Here is a 22,835-nt window from a genome sequence, read left to right on the forward strand (position 1 = left end):
CAGCCTGTTCGTTGAATCCCATTTCTTTTCCTCCTTCTGGAAGTTAAGCGAAACTTGTCTGACTTCATTGCTATTATTTTCTAATCTGTTCATTCTTCACTCTGGCTTAGGAGGACACAACTGTGAGCGCTGCTATCTCTTGCTTTCAGCTGGGCCATGAATACAAATGCCCCAGATTCTCTCACAAAGACCCTGCAAGCTGCACCCCAGGAGAGCTTCCTGAGCAGACACACTATCCCTTCCAGTCTAGTTTCGGTGGATCAAACAGAACCAATTTCATCACAGCTCACCCGCCCCCACATCCTTCCCTCATAAACTAACCGTGGAGTGCAGGCCCAGCAGCCTGTCCAATATATGTCAGAGTCCTGAATACTTCTCCCCACGGGCCCCGCACCAGCCAAGGAAACCTGTGCTGGCTGGCAGCCAAATGAATAAAATCCCTACCTTCGCCTAAAAGGCAGGGGAGGGGAGCGGAGAGCTTACCTCTGAATTGCAATGTTACTAGGACCCAGTTTGCTGTAATAATACCAATGAACATTTCTCCCCCTCTTAATAGTTTCTAGTACAGGATAAAAATAGCTGTACACGTGGAGCTGAAGCACAAAAAATAACAATGGGAATGTGCTCTGGAAGAGCCCCAATCTACCTAGCCTGGGAAGGAGGGAGGGGTAGGCAGGCAGCATCATGGGAGATTTAGAAGGGGCTGCAGAGAACCCGCTAGAATTAAGGGCCTTCCTGCACCTTGCTCCTCTCCCAGCCGGAGTTGCTACGTCTGACAGCTGAAAGCACCTGTGGGAAAGCGAAGGTGGCATTGGACTCAGAATCAGAGACTTGATTGTCAGGTGGGAACGTGCCCACCCTGCCACGAACTAGTTTTGTGACCTTGCTTGAGTCAGATAACCCCTCCAAGCTGATTCCTTATCTATAAAACGGAGAATCATTGAGGATCAAGGCCCCTACCTGGCAGGCGGGTGTGCCATGTAAATGTGGCAGCCTATGAAAGGGCTTTGCAAATTTGCAACGTGTGATTCAAATGTTAGAGGAGATCTCTGAGTATCTGGTGGCGGTGGTGATGCAGGTGACCTTTGCCAACACAGCCATCACGGATTACCAAAATGAAAATCGCCCCAAGTCGGCCCCAACCCTGTTCAGCCGGTTAAAGGAACACGCTGGTCCCACAGGTGTTCTCCTGCACGAGCCCAGGAGACACCGTTCCTAACCCAGGCACACGGGCTGGAAGCTACCTTCACGGATATTTCTCCGATGGAAACATCTCGTCCTAAAGACACAGGTGGCCTGGCCAGAAGCTGTTTTCTTCATAGCTCTGAGCTTTTTGGCTAAGAGAGAAGATGCACAATCATACTCAGCACATTCCCTGAGGGCTGGCTTCCCTCTAAGGACAATCGCGCCAGGGGCACCTGGCTGGTTCAGTTGGTTGAGCGTCCGACTCTTGATTTCAGCTCAGGTCATGATCCCAGGTTTGTGGGATCAAGCCCCGCGTCAGGTCCTGCACTGAGCATGGAGCCTGCTTAAGATTCTCTTTCTCTCCCTCTGCCCCTTTCTCCTGCTCACATGCTCTCTCTGTCTCTCTCTCCCTAAAAAAGAAGAAAGAAAGAAAGAAAGAAAGAAAGAAAGAAAGAAAGAACTTAAGGACCATCATGCCAGGCCTGAAGCAGTCCCAGGAGGCCCAGGGGCCATCTATGGTAAGAGTGCAAAGGAGAAGCAGTGGAAGGTCCCCTCCCTCTTTCCATTCCTTTACATACACACTACCCCGCATTCCCCAGACCTCACCCCAGCAACACAGGACACACAGTCCATACACTGGGATGATGTCATGACTAAGTCTAGACCACCCACAAAGCAAATGTGTAGCAGTTGTGCTCCATAGGGCTCCCTGAGCTCCACGGGGTACCCCAGGGTCTTGGGGAGACATTAGGAAGATAGAAAGGGAAGCTCTGAAACTACTTCCCCACCCCACACTCCCCCCCACCCCCCCACCCGCCCCATCCATCAACGTCAATCTGACTTGATTTGTATCAGTTTTATGTTTGGCTCCCATGTAAGGATTTTATTTGAGAATGACTTCTCTGTCTAAAAAGCTTCAAAATCTTTGCCCTAGAGGCTCTGAAGAACCACGACTAAAGTCTAGGGAGAGAGGACCTTGGTCCCTGGACTGGAGTGAAGCCATCTAAAGGTCTCTTCCCCACCCAAATAGTGGTAATGTTTTCATTACGGGGAAAATGCAGTTCAACAGTAACACCACCCAGAATTTCTCTGGACTTGTGGCTGCTGTCCCTGCAGACCAGGGGTTGTCCTATTGCACAGAAAAGCCCTTCTTCCTCTCAAGGCCATGGGGACCAGGCATGTCAGCCCAGGCTACATGGGCCCAAATGAGCAAAGTGTGACCACATATTTGGCAGGGCTGTTGGGCAGAAGGTTTGAGGGGAAGGAAGGAAAACAAAAAGACCAAGAGAAGAAAACCTCTCCCTGTGGAGAGGGAGGAGCGAGGGGCCAGAAGAGCACCCATAAGCCCATCTGCTTCTTTTGAAATGCACATTTTTGGAAAAAGAGGAGAAGGCTAGGGAAGCAAAGATACCAGTTTAGAGGCAGACAGTATCCCCTTCTAAGGGAGTAGAAAGCACATGAGCAACACCAGGCCAATCTAGGTATCCACATGGACCAGGGGGCCTGGTCTCAACCCAGGAAACCCAGGAGGTAAGCAACCCAGGTCTCCCCCTGGGAGAAAGAAGCCATCAGCCCAACAGGCAGGGAAGAGCCATCCATCACTGCCTGGCCACCAAAGATCTTAAGGCAAGGAGAATGCAAGTTGGGGGAACTGCTTTAGTCCAAGGGACAGATACAAAAGAGAGGCTGGGGTCTGACATCTCTGGGAGGTTGCAGGCCTCCCTTGGGCATTGCAGGGGACCACACTCAGCCTGAGATCAACAAGCATGGGCTTAGACCCAGACCCTGTACTGGCTTTAATCACATAGTCTTGAACCAGCTATTTAACTCCTCTGGGCCTCAGTTTCCTCAACTGTTCTTGGCAATCACAAGCATATCTACTTTGCAGGGCAGTTCGGAGGACTGAATTAATAGAGGCCTATCACCCAAGCAGTGCCTGCACTCAGCAAGCATGAGATAAATGTTGGCCAGAGAGGGCATGGTTAAGCCCCCCTGGCAGTGCACCCCACCAGGTTCAGCTCCTCCAACCGCGTGGGTGTGGGTCAAAGTAGCAGCAGGACGTGAACAGCTCCCCAACTGCCATCTTCTCTAGGTGTAGCCCCTCCCCTGGGGGCATTCGCTCATCTCGGAATCCCCATCTTTCCCTTTCCCTGATCCCTCCATTTCCCTCCTCTTTAAATTGTTAAAACATCTCTAAGTTTACCTGTGTGCTCTTTTAGTAAAGTTGAGTTGCCAAACCATTTATCAAGAAGTCCAAATAAGTATGACCATAGATGTAGGTGCCTGTTCACAGATTCTTGGCTTTCTGGGCAGCTAGCGGGAGACTTCTGTTGGGGGAAGTCACCTGGCTAATATGTGTCTTAGCTTCTTAGAGAAATATGCCTTGTCACCACTCTTAGCTGGCCATCAGAATCATTAGCAATTCTCTAAGCAGCTCTGTCAGGTAAACCTGCCCACGACTCGTTTCACACATGGAGAAGCTGGAAGGCAGGCTGAGAAGTTATTGGTGGGGAAGGGGGTTGAGGTCCCTGATTTTCCTGCCTGCCCGCTCTTCTCCTTGAGATTCATAAAGCAACCAAACAAGAGAAGGAGTTCTCACCACCCCCACCCCCCACCGCCCCCCGCCTGGAGTCATCCCCACAGCTTTGCAGAGTGGCTTGTCTTGGGGCCAAAAGAGGTGTGAGGCTCACTGACCTATAATGGGGAGCGCATGGAGTTTGCATTATTTTTCCAGAGCTGAATCAGTCACACACTCTTGAGGCCAAGGTGACCCATGAGGCAAGAGCTCAGGGTTCTGCCTGAGGCCAGTGGCCAGAGTCACTTGCTGTCCCCCTGCTGGGGAGGGGGGAAGGCACGTGAGAGACCTTGGCCTTGTTACAGTCTTACTTCAGCCAACTTGGCCACCGATCCTAGGCTCTGAAAGCCACTCCCAGGCTGCTCTCGCCAAGGCTGCTCCTTGGCACATTTTCTGGTCTGCAGTAGACAGTGGGGAAATTAACACACAGGGAGGGCAAGGTAACTGCCCAAGATCACGAAATGAAAAAGCAGTGAACCAGGGACCCAGCGAACCATGCCCAAAAGAGCATGCCCACAGGCGGTGTGGCAGCACACTGTTTCAGTTTTTCTAATACTTTAAATAACCTCATCATTCAGGACAGTGGTGTCCAAGTGGTGAAATATGCTATCCTTGGATAACCGCACTGCTGAGAAAACCAGCTTCTTGGCAGTAGGATCCTTGCTTGCTCACTTTGGAATGCCAAGATCCCACCACGGCATGGTTGACATGTTCCAAATCTCTCAAACTTAATGAAACACCTGTCCCCCTAATGCAGAAGGTACCATCAGAAGTAATTACACACCGCTTTCACATATTCACACACACACTTACACACCCAGACTCCAGCTGGCTCATTGGCTGGTTCCCTGGGTATAGACCTGGGTGTGCTCCCTGATCAATCCTGGTGACAATCAGCTGCAAGAGCTCCTCCCAGTTTTCAATTCTCTGGAAAACTGTCACACAAAACTCTAGTCTGGAATCAAATGGGCCTAAGTTAAGTTTAAAGTAATTACAATGGACATAGGAACATTCACACCGTCAACGTTCTAACTCACACACACACACACACACACACACACACACACGGGATTGTTGAAAATGTAAAATATAATTCATCTTTAGAAGACTCTATTTGGAAATTGTCCCCATTTATTATTTGTAAACTGATGTTTATACACACTCCATACATATTCTACACAAATAACTTTTCCTAATCGTATTATTTGTTTGCACACTCTATCCCAGTGAAGCCTGAAGGCAAAATTGCTCATCTCAACAATCCAAAGAGCCGAGGTCAGATGGAGAGGACTTTGCCTTATGGTGACAAAGTGGAAGAGGCGGTCAGAACCCCATACAATGTTCCCAACGTCCCTTTCTATGGCTGTTGTGCACTGTGACTTCTCTCCCTCTTCCCTCAAAAGTCGGAGACGGAGAACGGAATGAGAAGACAGGCAAAGGAATGCTTTAGAAGAAGTCATCAAAAATGGCAAACAGGTCCTCCTCAGCTTTTCCAGGAACAACCCCCCCCACACACACATACACACACTATATTTACGCACATACTGTTACACACACATTTGAAAGGGAATTATATAACACATCAGCTGTTCCTTTTCACAAGCCCAATTGAGATCAGTCCTGTAAGTATAGAAGCTTGTGGTGAGAGTCCAGAGATTTGGGATTTCATCAAGCAGCAAGAGAAAAGGCCCACGCGCTCTGAGGTCAGAACACAGGCCCTGGAATGCTCAGAAGCTGCCCAAGATGCTAGTACCAAGGGTTTCCTCTCTGGAGCCTCAAAGTCTCCACATGCCCAGCCTCACCCCTACACAAAGCTGGATTTTGGGTGAAGAAACGAAATCTAACTCTAAAATGCACACGGGCACACACATACAAAATCTTTTATGTCCATAAAAGGAGAGGGAACATAATATAATACAAGGATGTGGGTTCTGGGGTCTGGATCTCAGTGTCCTTGTGGGGAAAAAACTGTAGCAAACACATTTACCACGTGGGGCTGCCGTGAGAGCCCTAGACTTTCACATGTAAGGGCTGGGTAGCAGAGGGCCCAGCACATAGTAGCTGCTCACTTTTCTCTCACCTTCCTCTCTTCCCTTCCCCAGCCTTGACTGATGAAGTAGTGATTTTGACCTTCGCAGTGGACTCAGCTTTCGCTGATGATTACACAGGTGAGCCCAATCTACTCATATGAGTCCTTAGAGCAGAAATCCTTTCCCAGCTGTGGTTAGAAGCAGCAGAGGCTACAGAAGAAAGTCTCCAGAGATGCAGCATAGCTAGCTTTATAAATGGAGGGAGAGGGTCCTGAACCAGGAATGAACCTCTGCAAGCTGGAAAGGCAAGGAAACAGATTCTCCCTGAGAACCTCCAGAAAGGAATACAGCTGCCGGGTACCTTGATTTTAGCCCAGTGAGACCCATCTCAGACTTCTGACCTACTGAACTATAAGAGAATCATCGGTGCTGTTTTAAGTCGGTCAGTTTGTGATAATCTGTTACGTCAGCAATAGGAGACTAATACACCCACTACTGGTCTCTGGCGAGGTGCCTGGTGCTCGCTCCCCTCACCCCTCCACAGCTGACTTCCCTGATGGTGCTCCCGGTGGAGTCCTCCCAGCAGGGAAGCTCATCTACCTCACCTGTTGCTTCTGTGGGGGGCTCCCTGGCCCAGCTCCCTTGCCAGGAGAGCCCTCTCCTTCCATTTCAAATGGCCCTGGTTCCTGATGATGGATTCCCAAGTCTTGTTCTAAATTTCTGGGACCCTTCGAGTCCCAAACTCATTTGTCAGAATGCCAGACCACAGACATGCAGGAGCGTGAGGAGGAGAGGAGCTCTTTCAGGCTCCAGTACCCACCTTCAGCCCCTACCTGGAGGCAGAGTTGCACAACACAAAACCCCAGTGCTTGTGATGCAAGACAACCATCCACATGCAGGAACAGGGAAGTGACATGTCACTTCTGAGCGATGCCGTGTGCATTCTCCAACCTTGCTTTATACTAGCACTTTAGGTCACCAGGATCAGGGCAGGGTGGCAGGCACAGAAACACTTTATTCATTTGTTTTGATTTGAGTTTTATTTATTTATTTTGAAAGACAGAGAGAGCATGAGCAGGGAAGGGCAGAGAGAGAGAGAATCCCAAGCAGGCTCCATGCCATCAGCACAGAGCCTGATGTGGGGCTCAAACCCACAAACCATGAGATCCTGACCTGAGCAGAAATCAAGAGTTGGATGCTTAGCCAATTGAGCCATGGAGATGCCCCAGAACCACATCTTCAGAACAGAGAAGCTGGCAAGCCAAAAGGGGAGGAGAGAACTGTCAGAGGAGAAGGAAGTCCCTCTCAACAGACAGCCGTGGTGGCAGGAGCTGGGGCACCTGTGGGACTACCCCCCACTGAGCTGACTACCTCCCAAGCCTGCCAGGAACCCTGGAACCCGGTTCCGGGCTGTCAGCAAAGACAAGTTTAACACCAGTGATCTCATCAGGCAGAACAGCCCCCAGGGCCTCACAGGGCTCTGGGAAGCATCACTTCGACAGGTTGGAAAGTGGACGTCACTACTGGTCCCATAACATAGGTGGAGGGTATAGGGGTCCTTCCCTCCACGCACGAAAAAGAAGCAGGTGCAGGTGATGGCCGGGCTTGGTAGCGGGCATCAGGCTGCATGAGCTGGTGCTTTAAGGGAGTCCACAGATACCCATACTTCATCTGATGTGAGTGGCAGGCAAACATTCTAACTGTGAAGTGGTGGCTTATGTCCCTGTGAACCTCCCCCGTGCTGACACCAGGACATTATGTGACTGAGTATTTATAAATGCAACAGCAGACAGAAGGTGGGGGAGGACTAGAGCTCATTCCCTCTGTTGTTTACTGCAAATAAGACTGAGACCCTGCAAAGGCAGGGGGGGGGTGATTGTCCCTTGTCCCTCACAGTGAATCAGCAGCAGAGAAGGATGAGAGTCTGTCACCAAGTGCAAACCCAAATTCTTGCCATTGGCTCAAGACTCATCTCCATGGCTCTGCAGTTGTTTTTCTGGCTTATCTTAGCTGGTGGTTTTGCTGCCCAGGTCCCCTGAGGTTTTTCGGTATGTTCTGTGAGCAGATTTTCTCTTATTCTCTTGAACAAAGCGTCCACAGTGGCTTCTCTAATAGTGCCCCAAAGTCACAGCAGGGTAGTACCAGGAGGGTGCTTTGGTTGGGATAAGGACCCTTGGTTTCTGCTTCCTCAGCCAGTGGACAGGGCCTGACAAACCTCGCTGGTAGAGGGAAGGATGAAGATACTAAGAATAGACATGATACCTTCTCAGATAGAAGGAAATACACTTCTAAATAGCAAATATCAGTATTTCTAGAACATAGGGACTGCAGAAAAGAGCAGCCCATATCATATTGCTAAAGGTGATGGATAGTGATGGTAAATAAATGTTGTCACATAAGAAAGGCCAAGTTTGCATCCAAACACATGAGGTGGGGGTGGGGGTTACTCCCATGTCAGATTCAGTCATATTAGTGCAGATTGAGTCCCGGAGAACAGGGGCTGCGAGTCTGGTAAATTCCACCCTGGGAAGTGCATCATGAGGGGCTGTCAGTGAAATAAAAACATCCTGAGAATTTGGGGTGACCACCAAAATAACATCTCTTCTGACAAAGAGCAACATAAGCATCAACATGGTTGAAAGAAGGAAGGAAAGAAAGTTCTACAAGCAACTTCAAACAGAACTGACAGCGTCTCTTCAAGGAGAGATGCTGGGGAAAGCTGCAAAGAGAAATCGTGACTCAGGGAAAGGATGTACACCTGGAAGTGGGCGTTAGGGCTGCACAGCAGGACCCAAAATGTGGAGGCAAGGTCAGTGCTGAGAGCAAAGAAGCATTAGAGGGGTCAGACCCAGAGCACTGGGCCAGCATCCCATCACACACACACACTCACACACACACACACACACACACACACACACACACACACACACTTGCAGTGCTGGGACATCTGGAGAAGAAACAAAATTAGTTCAGATTGTGAACCATTTATCCTGTCGCGGCAAAATGAGATTTCTTTTCTGCTGTTCTTTTAATTAAAAGTCAGCTCATAAATCAAAGACCTTGTTTCCAGGCTGCAGGAGATGGTAGGAGGGAACCCAAGCTTTTCAGAGCTGAGTGGTACCCTGCCTGTGCCCCCTCTTTGCCCAGGTTATTCACCCATTACAGCATCTCACATGTCATAGCAGCTCAGTGAGTAGCTAAGGGTGACTCAGCTGAGTTTTATCTTTCACCTTCCTCATTGGGCGTCTGAACTTCTGCCAAAGAGATCTTGAGTGTGTAGGTACACACACATACACACAGTGAAACCCCACAAGGACTGGTTAGTGCATCTATTTGGAGCATCTGAGGTTTCCCCTAGAGACTCCCATCTCTGGAGACCTTTCACACTCCTTGCCTGGGTTCACGGGGGTGTTTACATCCATGGATTTTGAAGACTGTTCTTAGAAGTTTACTAAGCACAGAAAGTCATATGATCCTCACCATCTTCTTAATTTTTATTATTTTTTTCCTCCTGGTGAATCAAAGAGTGCTCTCCAGATGTGAAGTCCTATTATCCTGAGCTCTTCATAAGAGAGATGGAGAGTGCATATATCAATATGCTCAATGCTCAGAAGGTGAAATTTAATATGGATAAACAATTTGTCCAAAATGTGCTGCCAGCAACAAAGTTGAGCCTTCCTGGATGTCAGTTCCAACTCTTCATGTAACATGCAGGTCTGGTTCCTAACCATGGAGAGGCACGGGCAACCCACAGATACAGACTCTTGGGCATGAAGACTGTCGTGATGCTGAGGAATGAGTGTGGGAAGCAACAGGGTGGCATTCAGTGGCTCCTTTTGCTCCTTGCCTTTCTCTGGCTTAAGAAAATGGCTTCCATGACCATGGAAGAAGTATACTGTTTTCCCATTTTTGAGCTGCTCCTCACCTAAGCATCTTAAAGGGCTTTGTATATCCATACCCACATGCCTTCATACTCCGAAGGGGTTTGGGGACAAATAAAGGGAACCCCTTTACAAGAGGAGGAGTGAAAGGAGAGCTTTTGGCTTCCTGTTCAGTATCTACCCACAATGCCATGGGCCTCTCTCTCACTATCCCCACCCCCACCCCAACCCAGTGACTCCTCTCGGCTCCTGCCCCCTGACAGAGAAAGTCCAGACAAAAGCAAAGGTCCAGGGAGGCACAAAGGTCCCCTTTCCTCTGTCCCCAGACCCAAGCTTCTCAAAAACAATCAAATTTAAAGCAGAGAGATTAAATTATCACTAAGCTAATTATGGGAATCACACTTAGGCTGGCTGCTGGGAAGCGAGGTCAGCAGGCAGGAGGCATTAAAATGAAAGGCAGATGCAAGAAGCACTTAAAAAAGCAACTGGGAGACTCATTACCCCACCCCACCCCCCACCCCACCACACACACACACACACACACACACACACACACACACACACACACATAGAGGAGAAAGAACCCACTCTGATGTTTGAGACGCTGTCCATCTGGGCAATAGTCAGCACATTTGACAGCTAAATAGCTCCACTCTGTCATCATCTTGAAGCCAAAGTGGGAGAGTCAGAGGTAAACTGATTAGATGCTGTGCTGCTAATTTCCCAGAGAGAACACGAGGGAGGTGGGGCCCAGTCAGAGAGGGCGGCACACGGGAAGACCAGCCCCGGGCTTCAGTGCAAAGAGAAGGGTCTGGCTCCTAAGTGAGCATGCTCGGTGCGCACAGGTACACATGAGGATTAGGTGCATGCACATGTTTATGACATGAATGTGTGTATATATATGGGAGGGCGTGCAGAAACATGCATATGTGGGTATATGTCTTACCTACCTGGAAATAGAAGGTGGAGAGCTTAGAAAGGATATGAGGACCCCCCTCCCAGTATATTTGCAAAAAGACAACTCCTCCATCAGCTTTCTGTGATTGCCAAGGCCCTCACAATCACTGCCACCAGCTCAGCCATGAAAATACATATCATTTTCCTCAGTTATGGATGCTCAATGACTCTCATGCATCATCAATATGATGCAAGTTTAAGACATGTCAGCCAAAAAATTGGCAGGCTACAAAATAAGTTTGAGAACTAAAAATCAATGTTTTTCAAACCAGTCTTCAGGATGGCTTCCTCCCCTCAGGATTCCAGCTCTGCACTTCTTCTGCCTTTTCCAGAGGGCAGTGGATAGTAGGGAGCCCTGAAAAGGAGGTCCATGAGGTAGCTGTGAGTAGGGAGCTAGCTTTGGAGCCAGAATGCCCAGCTTGGATTCATTGCACAGAGGAATGAAATTTAGAGGCCAGCGGTCCTGCTTGTATCCAGAATGAATTTCAGAATTCACAATTAGAAAAGCAGAGTTTAGAGGGGAAAGTGGGGGGATCTTTGGGGGTTAAGTTACTCAGGGAAAATTAATTTGGGAGGCTCCATTTAATAGTAGGTAAGAGAAATGATCTAATAAATTTGGACAATTTAATTACCTCCCAGAGATAACTGTTGAGCACAATCTGATCTTTGTATTTAAGTAGAAAAGTGCCCTCAGTCTTATGGAAAACTGAATCCAGGGAAATATAAGCATGCAGAGCCTAATAGAAGGAACTGAACAACTCTAGTTTTGGTTTTTGGAGAAAAAGCAAATCACAAAAAAAAAAAAAAACCAGCTTATGGACAATTTAGTTTTTTTGTTTTTGTTTTTTTTTAATTTTTTTTTCAACGTTTATTTATTTTTGGGACAGAGAGAGACAGAGCATGAATGGGGGAGGGGCAGAGAGAGAGGGAGACACAGAATTGGAAACAGGCTCCAGGCTCTGAGCCATCAGCCCAGAGCCTGACGCGGGGCTTGAACTCACGGACCACGAGATCGTGACCTGGCTGAAGTCGGATGCTTAACCGACTGCGCCACCCAGGCACCCCATGGACAATTTAGTTTTTAAAAAATATCCAACACCACGTCTGGGGGTGATGATATGAAATCAGCCATATCCTATATTTCTCACACATTTTCTCCAATATTAAGCCAGAAGAGACCATAACTCTGTAAGTCAAGAAACATCCTGCGCATTACAGATGACCAACCTGATATTTCCTTTGACTCAATGTTGACATTCACATGAATAGTCTTTATGATAAACTGTGTTATTGACAAAATGTTCTCTGCCCCTCCCCGCCTCCTCCCTACACATGTACACACCAGGTCTCTTCCTGTGGCATGGTTATATTTCCCACACCACTCATTTTGGTTTTATAAAATAAAATATGAGTGGCAATAATGAGTACGATTTCCAAGAAACAGCTTGAATAGGCATCAGGTAGCTCTACCATCTCTGTTTTCCTTCTGATGGAAGATTGGCATGTTCCAGACAGAAGGGATGCTCTTCAGTCTCTGTCCCAAATAAATCATGTGAAGTACAGCTGCCACCCAACCAGGGTGCACATGAACGTGAGCTGGAAATAACCTTTACTGTGGTAAGCTACTTAAATTCAGGGGCCATTTGTTACCACAGCATAACTTAGCCTAAGCTAGCTGATACACTTCCTCACACATCCATGTGCTGTAAGCCTCAACAGTCGGTCTTCAGATACATTTGTTACCTTCAGACAGCACTGCATGGGGCACCTGAAGTCTAAGTGGGAAGGTTTAGACACACCAGGACAAAGATCCAGTGATATTAATAAACTGTTCTTTTACGTGAAGAAAATAAGCAAACTGCCTTCAGAAGATGTTCTCGACTACAGATTTTGAAATCTCTGATTGCCTGCAATTTCTACATCATCAAAACAGCACTGAATAACAGCTCAAATTGAGAAAATGGATATATTATGTATCCATTTTGGAAAAGGATCTTTCGTTTGGAAAAGTACTCATTGGTTTCCTTCAATGAGCTCATATCTCTTCCTCCAAAGCCCACGATTTTTCCATTGGATGCAATGAAATAGTACTGCTGGAATCCATGCGGCCTGATGCTGCCCAGATCATGGTGGGATCTAGTGTTCCCTGCTGCCATGGTGGCACTTAAGGTCAATGATGTGCAAGTTCTGGTTTACCCAAGGCCTAAGCTGATTCTGCCTGAAAAACCTCATAGGATCTAAAAGAAATTCACCCTGGAAGTGAGGTATAAAATGTCTTTTCTTCTTCCACATCCAGTATGTCTGAGGGAAGGCCCCAAAACAACTGTGAACATAAAGATTAACAAAGATCGTCTATGTATGCTAATCTGAAGCATTTAAAATATAATTACACACAAGTTTTCAAAAAACCTACTCACACATTGTGAGAAGTCCCCATAGAGGAGTCCTGTTTCTGGTAGAAAATCATGTTTATGATCTTTTGGAGTAGGCTGAAGAAAATGGAAAGAGCTGAATGATCACTGGAGGAAATGTTGGTGAGCCGGCAGAGAGACTGAGTTAAAGAATTTATAAACTCACAGATCTTAAAGAATAAACCAAAGCTCTCTAACCATCTTCACTGTTATCGAAAACATAAAGTACATGAGACGTACTATCAAAAACATAGGATCTTGGGTATAATTCTACCTGAAAACCCACTGGCATCGGGGCCTCCCACTGGGAAGACTTGAAAAGCAGTAGCACTTGGGTGAAATTCCAGATGCTGTGATGAGAGCAAGTCATACAGTGGCTTCAGCATCATCTGGCCTCTCAAGTCCAACCACGGGGGCACACTCTGATTCAGCTGCCCCCACCCCAGCATGCTCACATCTTGGTGGGGAGATGGGAGTAGATGAGCAGAAAGACAATCCATCCTCCTGGCAAGAGCAGGAGGGAGAGTCTTCTCCTTCCTCTTCTCTTTCCCTTCCACCCTCCTTGCCTCCAAGGCTTCAGGAGCCTTGGGTGGAGGGGAGGGGAGGGGGCTTCTGAAAGAGTCTTCTGGAAAGCAGAAAAACCGGGACCAGGGGAGGCACTGGGGATGCCAGTGTTTCAGTAGCCTGAGAGTGGCCTCAAGGAAGGGAGAGCCTATGGGGTGGGGGAGACCCCTGAGCCAACACTCACTGCTCTCAGACCCACTTCTTGGCCCTGTTTTCTGACTGGGAGCAAAGCAGGTCAACAGAGTAGACCTGGGTCCCCATCCAGCTATGCTGGCAACATGGGATATGATGAAGATTGGCTCCCACTCCTCACTGTCCTGAACCTTGGGCTCTCCAATGAACAATAGAGATAATGCCACCTGGTGATGAGCATCAAGGGGTGGCTTGGGGGTAAAGGGTGCCCCTCAAGTCACTGTCCTCCAGGTCACCAAATCTAGAAAGGAACTGTGGAGGCTGAGCTGTCCCAGGCCTCACTAGTTGTCCTGGGTGAATTGGACAAGAAAATGTTTGTGAGTGGATGTTTGTTTGGCAGAAGTACAATACTACATAACGACAGGGAGAAATGGGCAAGAGCTGAGAGGGGGCAGTGGGGAGAGGGCTGAGGGCACAGCCAAGAATTCTGGGTTGGAGGGATGGGCATTTAGGGAGAAAAAGAAGCCTGGGATGGACTGGTTGGGGGAGGTGGTCAAATGACCGGGAGTGGTAAGGAGACGGTGTAATTAGGTCCTAAGCTCCACAGGGCTTGCAAAGCAGTTCTGGGATCTATGTAGAAGCAGCCATCCTCCAAATGAGTAAAGACAGGGACCCTGGATGACCCGTACGTAATGGGAAAAATCCTCTAGAACCACTACACCCTGTCCTCCAGGCTGTTGGGAGAGAGCATTCTGGTGGGAAGCTAAAGAAAGACAAAGGAACGCCAAGTGTGTCCTGGGCGGCAGGTCAGCGCAAGTGGAAAAGCACAGCCTGTCTGCTTCCCAGAAAGCTCCGGCCCTCCCCAAGGCCACCGCCCACTCTGCTGCAGGACGGGGCCCAGCATAACTGCTCCCCCAGAGGGAAGTCATGGAGGAGAGAGAGCTTCCATGTAGGTGGGAGCCCCATTGTTTTTCAGGTGGGAGCCTCTTCCTTGGTATTTAAATTTAGCCAGGGCGTTCGAGGACTCAAAACATGAGGGGCCAAGGCTGAAGGGCTGAACTGCAGGACAGGATGGTCAGGCCATTTACATGCAGGGCAACAGGCACGGGGGCCACAGAAGCTTGGATGAGGTGATTCTTCTTTTTCTTTTTCTTTTTTTTAACTAGGAAACAGACGGGATTGGAGTTGTTTTGGATAGATGAATCTGGTACCATTTATAGGAGAATTAACAGAGGGGAGGGACCTAGAGATGGGAAATCAGTTACAGCCACTCAGGCTTGAGCACAGGGCCCCGAGCCAGGGTAGTGGCAGAGGGAATGAAAGAAGGTTCTGGCCACCAGGCACACTGGCCGGGTGCAAGAGGCCAGATGACCACTTTCACTCATGGTTGTGGAGGTGAGGTTTACCCAGGACAGCACAACCCCAGTAGAGTCCATGATATTACTATATAAATGGATCAAAGGGCAGATCTTAGATCAAAACATGTGACCTCTGGGGCATTCTTCAATCTCTTGCATCCTGTGTAAAACGGAGGTCATAGAATGTACCCCAAAGGAAATGCTGAGGATTGTGCATGTGGATCACCTAGAACAGTGCCTGGGACTTCTGCCCCCGTGCAAAGCACTCAGGTTCCCTTCCCATCCCCTTTCCTGCCAGCTCCATCCCTCAAAAGTGACCCCTTTCCTAAAGAAAGGTGGTTCCCGGGTTGCCTGGGGGGGCACGGCACAGTTGGTTAAGCAAACATCCAACTCTTGATCTCAGCTCAGGTTGCGATCTCTCAGTTCGTGAGTCTGGCTCTGCGCTGATGGTGAGGGGCCTGCTTGGGATTCTGTCTCTTCTTCTCTCTACCCCTCCCCTGCTTGTGCATGCTCTAAATACATACATACATACATACATACATACATACATACATACATATGTAAAACTTTAAAAAAGAAAAAGGAAGTAGGTGATTCCTAGCAAAGCCAGGAGGCACAGATTCTCTAAGGCCATGCAGAGCTCTCAGACCTGACACATCACTCACCCACCATCCTAAACCATCGCTGTTGCCCTAAGATTAGTAGAGTGCCTGGGACTGCCTCTCTGAGCTCCCAGGCCTCCTGCTGAGGACAGTCCCTCACCCTCTGGCCCTGGGCACGGCAGGCCACATGGCCTCTTCCTGTTCATCCTCCGGACTCTTGAACACATCTGTACAATCAAACCCTAGGGAGCCAGAAGCAGGATTCAGGGCCCGGGCCACAGCTGTCCCTGAGCCAGGCTGTGTCCCTTCTCACATCACTCACAGTTTAAAAGTATTGGCTCAGGTGCCCCCCAAGGCTCTGACACAGAGTCCTTATGTGGTAAGTGGCCTCAAAAAGGGTCCCCGTGGCCCCTGCCTCCTGATATCCATGTCCTTGTGGAAGCTGGAAGCCCTTCCTTTTGAGGGTGGGCTGGACCACATGACTGGTAGCTCTAAGGAATAGAATATAGCAAAGGTGACAGGATGCTGCTTCTGAAATTAGGTTTCAAAGAGACCTGGGCTTTCATGTTGCTCACCCTCTCCTGTCTCTCTCTCAGCTGCCATGTTGGGTTAGTAGCCTTCATGGAGAGGCCCACGTGGTGTGTGCTGTGTCCAGTGAGGACCTGAGACCTGCCCACAGCCACGTGAATGACCTGAGACGTGGATCCTCCCCCCGTCCAGCCCCAGCCGACACCTTGACTGTCGTCTGTCAGTAACCCCGAACCAGAACCATCCGGCTACGCCGTGACCACAGTGTCCTGACCACAGACACTGAGACAACACGTGTTTTGTTTAAGCCTTTATGTTTTGGGGTAATCTGTTAACACCGCAATTAACTAATACCCCTTGGTCACCTGGGGCAGGGTAGAAGGTGTGGAGTGAATACAGCAGGCTTGAGGGAACTATTTTATTTTTTTTTAATTTTTTTTTCAACGTTTATTTATTTTTGGGACAGAGAGAGACAGAGCATGAACGGGGGAGGGGCAGAGAGAGAGGGAGACACAGAATCGGAAACAGGCTCCAGGCTCCGAGCCATCAGCCCAGAGCCCGACGCGGGGCTCGAACTCATGGACCGCGAGATCGTGACCTGGCTGAAGTCGGACGCTCAACTGACTGCGCCACCCAGGCGCCCCAAGGGAACTATTTTAAAAGTCCCATGGATGCCTCTACGAGAAGCCAAAGCTGCTGGGAAAAACACCGTGACACTCCCAAGAGGCCAGGCACGTGGCCACATTCACAGAAGTCACTTGTGAACAAGTAGGGACTCTAAGCAGACCTCCCAGTCAGAGCTCCGGCTGGTGGGTCCTGCGTCGGTCCCCCCATCGAAGTGGCTGGGGAAGTGCAGTGATTTCAGGTGATGAAGACCTTCCCTGGTCCTGCCCCTCACTGAGAGCCCTCATCGGTATTGACAGAAAGGTTCTATTCTCCTCTGGTGCAGAATCTGTCTGATGCGAGCCCAGCAGTAAGGGGCCCTTTCCAGCTGGGGGCCCCTTCCTCTTCTCGCCCCTGCTCCCCCCTCTCGCTCTGGTACACCATGTCCTTCATACTCTTCCATTTTTGTTGTCTTGGTTACATGGCCAGACTCCTGATATGCTGCTAGTTTTCATTTTAATGATATGTTCTTGTAAAGCACAATATTTTACTTCAATTGCATGTGTCACTGGATAAATTCCTCCAGCGTGTCTGGCATTTGAGCATCAGCTGACTGAGTGTGCTCTATGATTTGGGGTGTTTCTGTAGCACTCTCTTCAATTTTAACGTGTTTGCATTTTAATTTATGATCAGGATCATTCTACACAAATGTATATATATACACACACATATGATTCAAAAAAGTGGCACACGTGTATCAATAAATCTTGAATTGGCAAAGCTCATTTGAGACTATCTCCTTAAATCATGTGCACTACTAATGATCATTTGGAAAATAAAATGACAAATGTTCCTGAGGTAGTATTTTCTGGGGATCTCAAAGTGTGTTTCAAGAGGATGCCAGGAGAAGAGGGAGGCTTTTCCCCAGCTTAAGATGTCAAGCTGCTCTGAGAGTGGGTGAGACCGGAACTCTGTCACGAGGACACCTCCCCCATGCCTGCTCAGGTCTGCTCTGAGCGATCACTTGAGACCCAACCCCCCGCCCCAACCAGGCCATGCAGAGACAGTGGGTGGGCCCAAGGGCAGACTAGTGTAAAGTAGGAAGGAGTAAGAAATGAGTGCCAGTGGGACACACTTATGTAGAATGGATGGTTGGGCGAAAACTTCATATTGCTCAAGAATGTAAGACATGCCCAAGAGGACATCGACCAGCTCAGCTGCTGTCCACATCTCCTGGGTACAGCATGCACAAAAAGACTTAAAACGCAGCAGGGGAGACTGCAAAAGGTGAGAGGTGGATTAGAGGTGGGCAGATGACATGAGGTGAGGTTGGTCCCCAGGCTTAAAGAACTAATGACAGAACAGCCATCTCTTAGACATGACTGACATCAGGGGAAGGAGCATGATAGTTCCTGGAATATCTGTGGTGCTCTTCTGTCTGCAGCTCCTTCAACCTCAGCTCCTCTCCACTTAGCCCATGGCTTAAGATCTATACAGGCTTCATACTTGCAAAGCCAGCAGTGGGAAGAGCAAAAACAACATGACAAAACAATCAGACAAAAATGCTTTGATGGTCTTTTTCCATAATGGAAATTGTCCAGCATTGATTCTTCCATATTTCTTTTCCCTTCTGCTTGAGTGCCTAAGCACATGCAAACTAGCCAGCAGCTCTGCAGAGCTCACTGACCAAGTCCTTTACCAGATACCTGCACCTGTGCTCTAATCTCAGGGTCCCCAGGCAAGTTTGAGTTGTAACACTACCTCTCCATCCGATTTCGTGATGTCTTCACCCACTTGGGAGTCCTTTCTATGGCATGAATTTATTTTTAAAGTTGATTCAGATTTCCAGGTGAATGTTAAGAATTCTCAGACACATTCAGGAAGTTGCAAAGCAGGGGCTATACATCTCTAATCTGATATTGCTCTTTGATGTGAGCATCACGTGCACGCACACACATACTCTCACACACACACACACACACACACACACACACAGACACACACACAGCATCCATTGCTGAGAACTTATGGTCAGAATGACACAGACCCAGGTGGGTCTCCCTCTACCGCACTCTACCTCTGTTATTTGCCCTTCTTGATCCATGATCAGGGGATATGGAACACAAGCAAACTGATTTCAAAACAGGGTCAAGAAAAAAAAAATTAGGCAGATTAAATTAATGTGCATAATGATTCCCAATGAGAATGATTCTTTTGTGACATCGACTCCTATTGACATTCCATGCAGACACACACTCAATTCCTATCACGAGAGGCTGGTAAGGCTTGGTATGTCACACACCTGGGTACATATCATACTACAAGCCAGTGGCTGGGCCAGCCAGACTTCTGCTTAACCAGTATCCACAAAGTACTCCGCCCCTTAGGTGTGAGTAGTTTAACCTAGCGAAACACTCAGGAACGATGCATTCACCAAATGAAAGGAGCAATCACACGTCAAGTGGAAGTTTACGATGTTTTGGCTCACAATGAACACTAGTCTCTCCCACTAATGTCAGGCAGTAATTCACTGCTGAACAGCAGCCATAAAATAGGATCACTTAGTGGTAGGAATGCAAGAGGCAAGGAAAGAGGGTTCCAGCCCAAGTATTTAAGCAAAGAGATTTTTGTCACACTGACCTCATTACCCCATTTTGGGACAAAGATTGTCAGGTTTATACAGACACCCTAAAGCAGATCGGGATGGTGTTTGCCTTAAGATTTTTTACCTGCAGGTGAAATTTTAACAGTCTGTGGGTTATTTCTAAGTTCCTAGGTACCTCCTGGTGTCTATTTATATATCAGCATTTATATGTCACATTGCTTACCAGCACTTGCCTGTAATGCTCACCATGAAAAAGCTGCCAATACTAGCCATAACATACACACACACACACGCGCACACACACACACTCACATACCGGAAAACATAAAAGACATCCAAATTGGCACTTTCCTCACCTCCTTTCCCTCTGCCTCATGTGATGTGTGCACTAAAGGAGTGAAATTATGGTCATCAGAGGCAAGGTTGCAAATGATGGGGACCCACACCTTTCAAACAAAAGGAAAAGTCAGTAATTTTGAGGGCAGCCTATGGATAGCTACAGTCTAGCTCCCAGACCCTGAAACCCACAGCAAACCCCCAAGCCCTCCCACCCACCCTCCCCACCTCGAGTCCCTTGTCATATTGCAAAGAACCCTGTGAAGCCCTTGATACACACAGGAGATTATTACAGGGCTCGGAGGAGACAACTCTGTAATTACGGCTACAGTGTGATCTCCATTATTCTCACCCCCTGGTTGCAGTAGCTCACAAAACTTCCCGCAAAATCCTCCTGTAGCCCCAAAGCATTTCATGGCTGGGCCTCTGCCCAAAAGGTGAATGTGGTCTGATAACCTCTGGGAAAAGCAATACAGAGTCATGGCAAGGAAAGGGGAGTGGTTAGTGCTCAGTGAGCAGGGGTGGTGGGAAATTCTATTGTTCAGAAAAAATAAATAAACTGGCCAGTTTTGCTTTTTGTTATTTCAAACAACAGACTCGGCGGCCCAGCCTTCCTTTCCCAACTCCGACTGTCCCCTGGGCCGGCTGTGCTGAGTCTGCAGCGGCAGTAGCTGAGCTCCAGCAAAACCATTAAAAAGTCTGCCACTCTGAGCTCATGGAGCAGAAAGTTTGGCTGCCCCGATGGCCCAGCTTTCCCCAGGAGGACCACTGGCTCATTCCCCCCACATGACCCTCTCTGCTCTTTACCTCTCAAATGTTTATGCTTCACCAATCCCACCACTGCTCGGGAAATTAAATGGAACATCCCAGGTGGCTGAAACAGAACTGTTCTTATATAAACTCCCCAAAGTAAAAAATGGGAAATGCCGGCGGAGGTTTATAAAGTCTCGAGCCTCCTGGTCAGATGCCTGTCGTTGCTGGCTGGGCCGACCTCCCGGGACACCTGAAGGCAAGGATCTGCCTACAGCCTACCCCACAAGGATTGTCCCTGTGCGCTCTGTGTGCCCAGACTCCTAGAGGCATCCTCAGCCACCGTCATGGGGATCTGCTGCACTCTGACCTCCCCATCAGGGGCCAGGCTTCCACGGGCACCAGAGAGCCAGCCCCCACTGACCTCCATCCACCCGCTGACCAACAGCACATATTTGCAAGTTGACTGTCTTGGGTTTACAATGCAGCCATGGCCAGGGAGCATGTCTCTTTTTCTCCCCCAAGAGAGAATAACTGTTCTGTTATGTGCACGAACTCTCAATCAATGTTTATTTCATGGACACCATATTCTGACCAGCTCAATGACCAAAAAAAAAGAAAAAAAAAAAAACCTCCTCCAGGATCTATTCAGTCTTGCCAGGAAGTAAATGATCTTGCTGCACCGAGTAGGAAGGTCAACGGACAGGAATCTTTTAGCATACTGAGGTAAGTTACTTCTCCATTGCACAGAGACAGGGCTCACTAGAGAGAAGAGTTAAGGCAGCCCAAATTGTCTTGCTTATTTTTTACTCTCAATAGTGCTTATTCACCCATCGGGCCAGGCGGAGCAGGTCAACAGACATTTCATTGTATGAACTGCATATGGGAATGCCTTTGGTATTTAGAACTCACTTTTCTAGCAAACCAAACTCACTGAATCATAATAAAGAATGAAACCATCTGAGCACCCAACAGAAACACCCTCGAGGCCCCTGCTCCAAAGCTCGGGTGCTTCCCTCCTCGGTTTATACTGAGGCTTAGCGGACACAATTTCAACAAGTTTGGATATTGGACACTCAGCTCACAGAAAGCTGGAAGCCACAGATGAAGGGAAGAAGAAAGACCAGAGTTGCCCAGGGTTCCTGACAGCAGCTGGAGGTGACGAGCGACGATATGCACTAAAGGAAGAGGCAGGAGGCAGTGACAATAAGACACAGGAGTCGTGCCAGGACAACGCATCTACGCCTTGCACACGGCATCTTCTTGGGCGTCCACCAGCTTCATTTCGATGCGTAAGCAGTAATCACAACAAGGAGGCCAAGGTAGCAACAAAACGTTCAACTGTGTTTAATACATTCTTCACAGAGAGGCAGGGAACTATGAAATATAGTTCTTAAAGCTATGTAGATGATGGTTGAATTAGTCATTGTTTAGACGTGTAAGGCCATACACTACAATTTCCTGGTTACCTCTTTGGGCAGTACCAGACAGTAGCACACCGCCTGCATCATCCTTGTGGAGCATTATGGCATTTCACCAACACAGGCTTCCTCTTCCAGATACTACCCATGCAACTACTCCCCACACATCTCCCAACGCACACACACCTCCCCCTGGCTCTCCCCCTCCGTACTCTCACACACCAGCCCCGCTGCCTGTTCCAAGAGTTGTAGAATTTAAAGAAAGAAATTATTGCCAGGCCATTACACAGTAGGATGGGAGAGTCGGCAAAGTCTTCTAGATTTGCCAAAAGCACTTCCCCTTGACCGTGTCCAGCTAATACCCAGGAACTCGGCAAAGAGAAAGCAGAACTCAAGGCTGTCTCAGGTCTGGCAGTGCCACTCTCTCGATGTAAATCACACAATATCCATAGAATTCCAAGGGCAGCCTATTAAATAAAACAAGCAGGAGCTCCACGTGGGTTCACCAATATTTCCCTGGGACAAGACTACTAGTCATCATAAAACGGGACATACTGCTTAGTCTTAGGAAGGCTTTTGATCCAATCAAGGGGGCTCTTGAGGGCACCAGCTCTAACTCGTTGAGATGAGAAGCCTGAGAAGGATAACAGGTGAGAGAAGAGTCCTGGATAGAAAGGTGCCCCCAAACTGCTGATGGGCCAACATCAGGCGAGCAACTTCTGGAAGACGAGGAGGAAAGGCTCATGTCTCAGATCACACCATTCTACTCCACCTCAAACAATTTCTATGCTCCAATAATATCCACGGTTTCCTCACCCCATGATCTGGCTCTTAGCCCTGTCGCCAACTCTAGCAGGTCCTGAATTTCCCCCCATCTGTTTCCCTGCATGGATTCCA

At 48.4% G+C, this 22,835-nt stretch overlaps 1 protein-coding gene across 1 annotated transcript in view; it reads right to left on the bottom strand.

Annotated features, from left to right (window-relative positions):
* Positions 1-22,835, bottom strand: part of PLXNA4 (plexin A4) — a 440,999-nt gene that overhangs the window by 328,010 nt on the left and 90,154 nt on the right. The gene's annotated exons all lie outside the window — the stretch shown is intronic.

The sequence above is a fragment of the Prionailurus bengalensis genome, chromosome A2 (genome assembly GCF_016509475.1).
Source record: "Prionailurus bengalensis isolate Pbe53 chromosome A2, Fcat_Pben_1.1_paternal_pri, whole genome shotgun sequence".
Taxonomy (NCBI): Eukaryota; Metazoa; Chordata; class Mammalia; order Carnivora; family Felidae; genus Prionailurus; species Prionailurus bengalensis.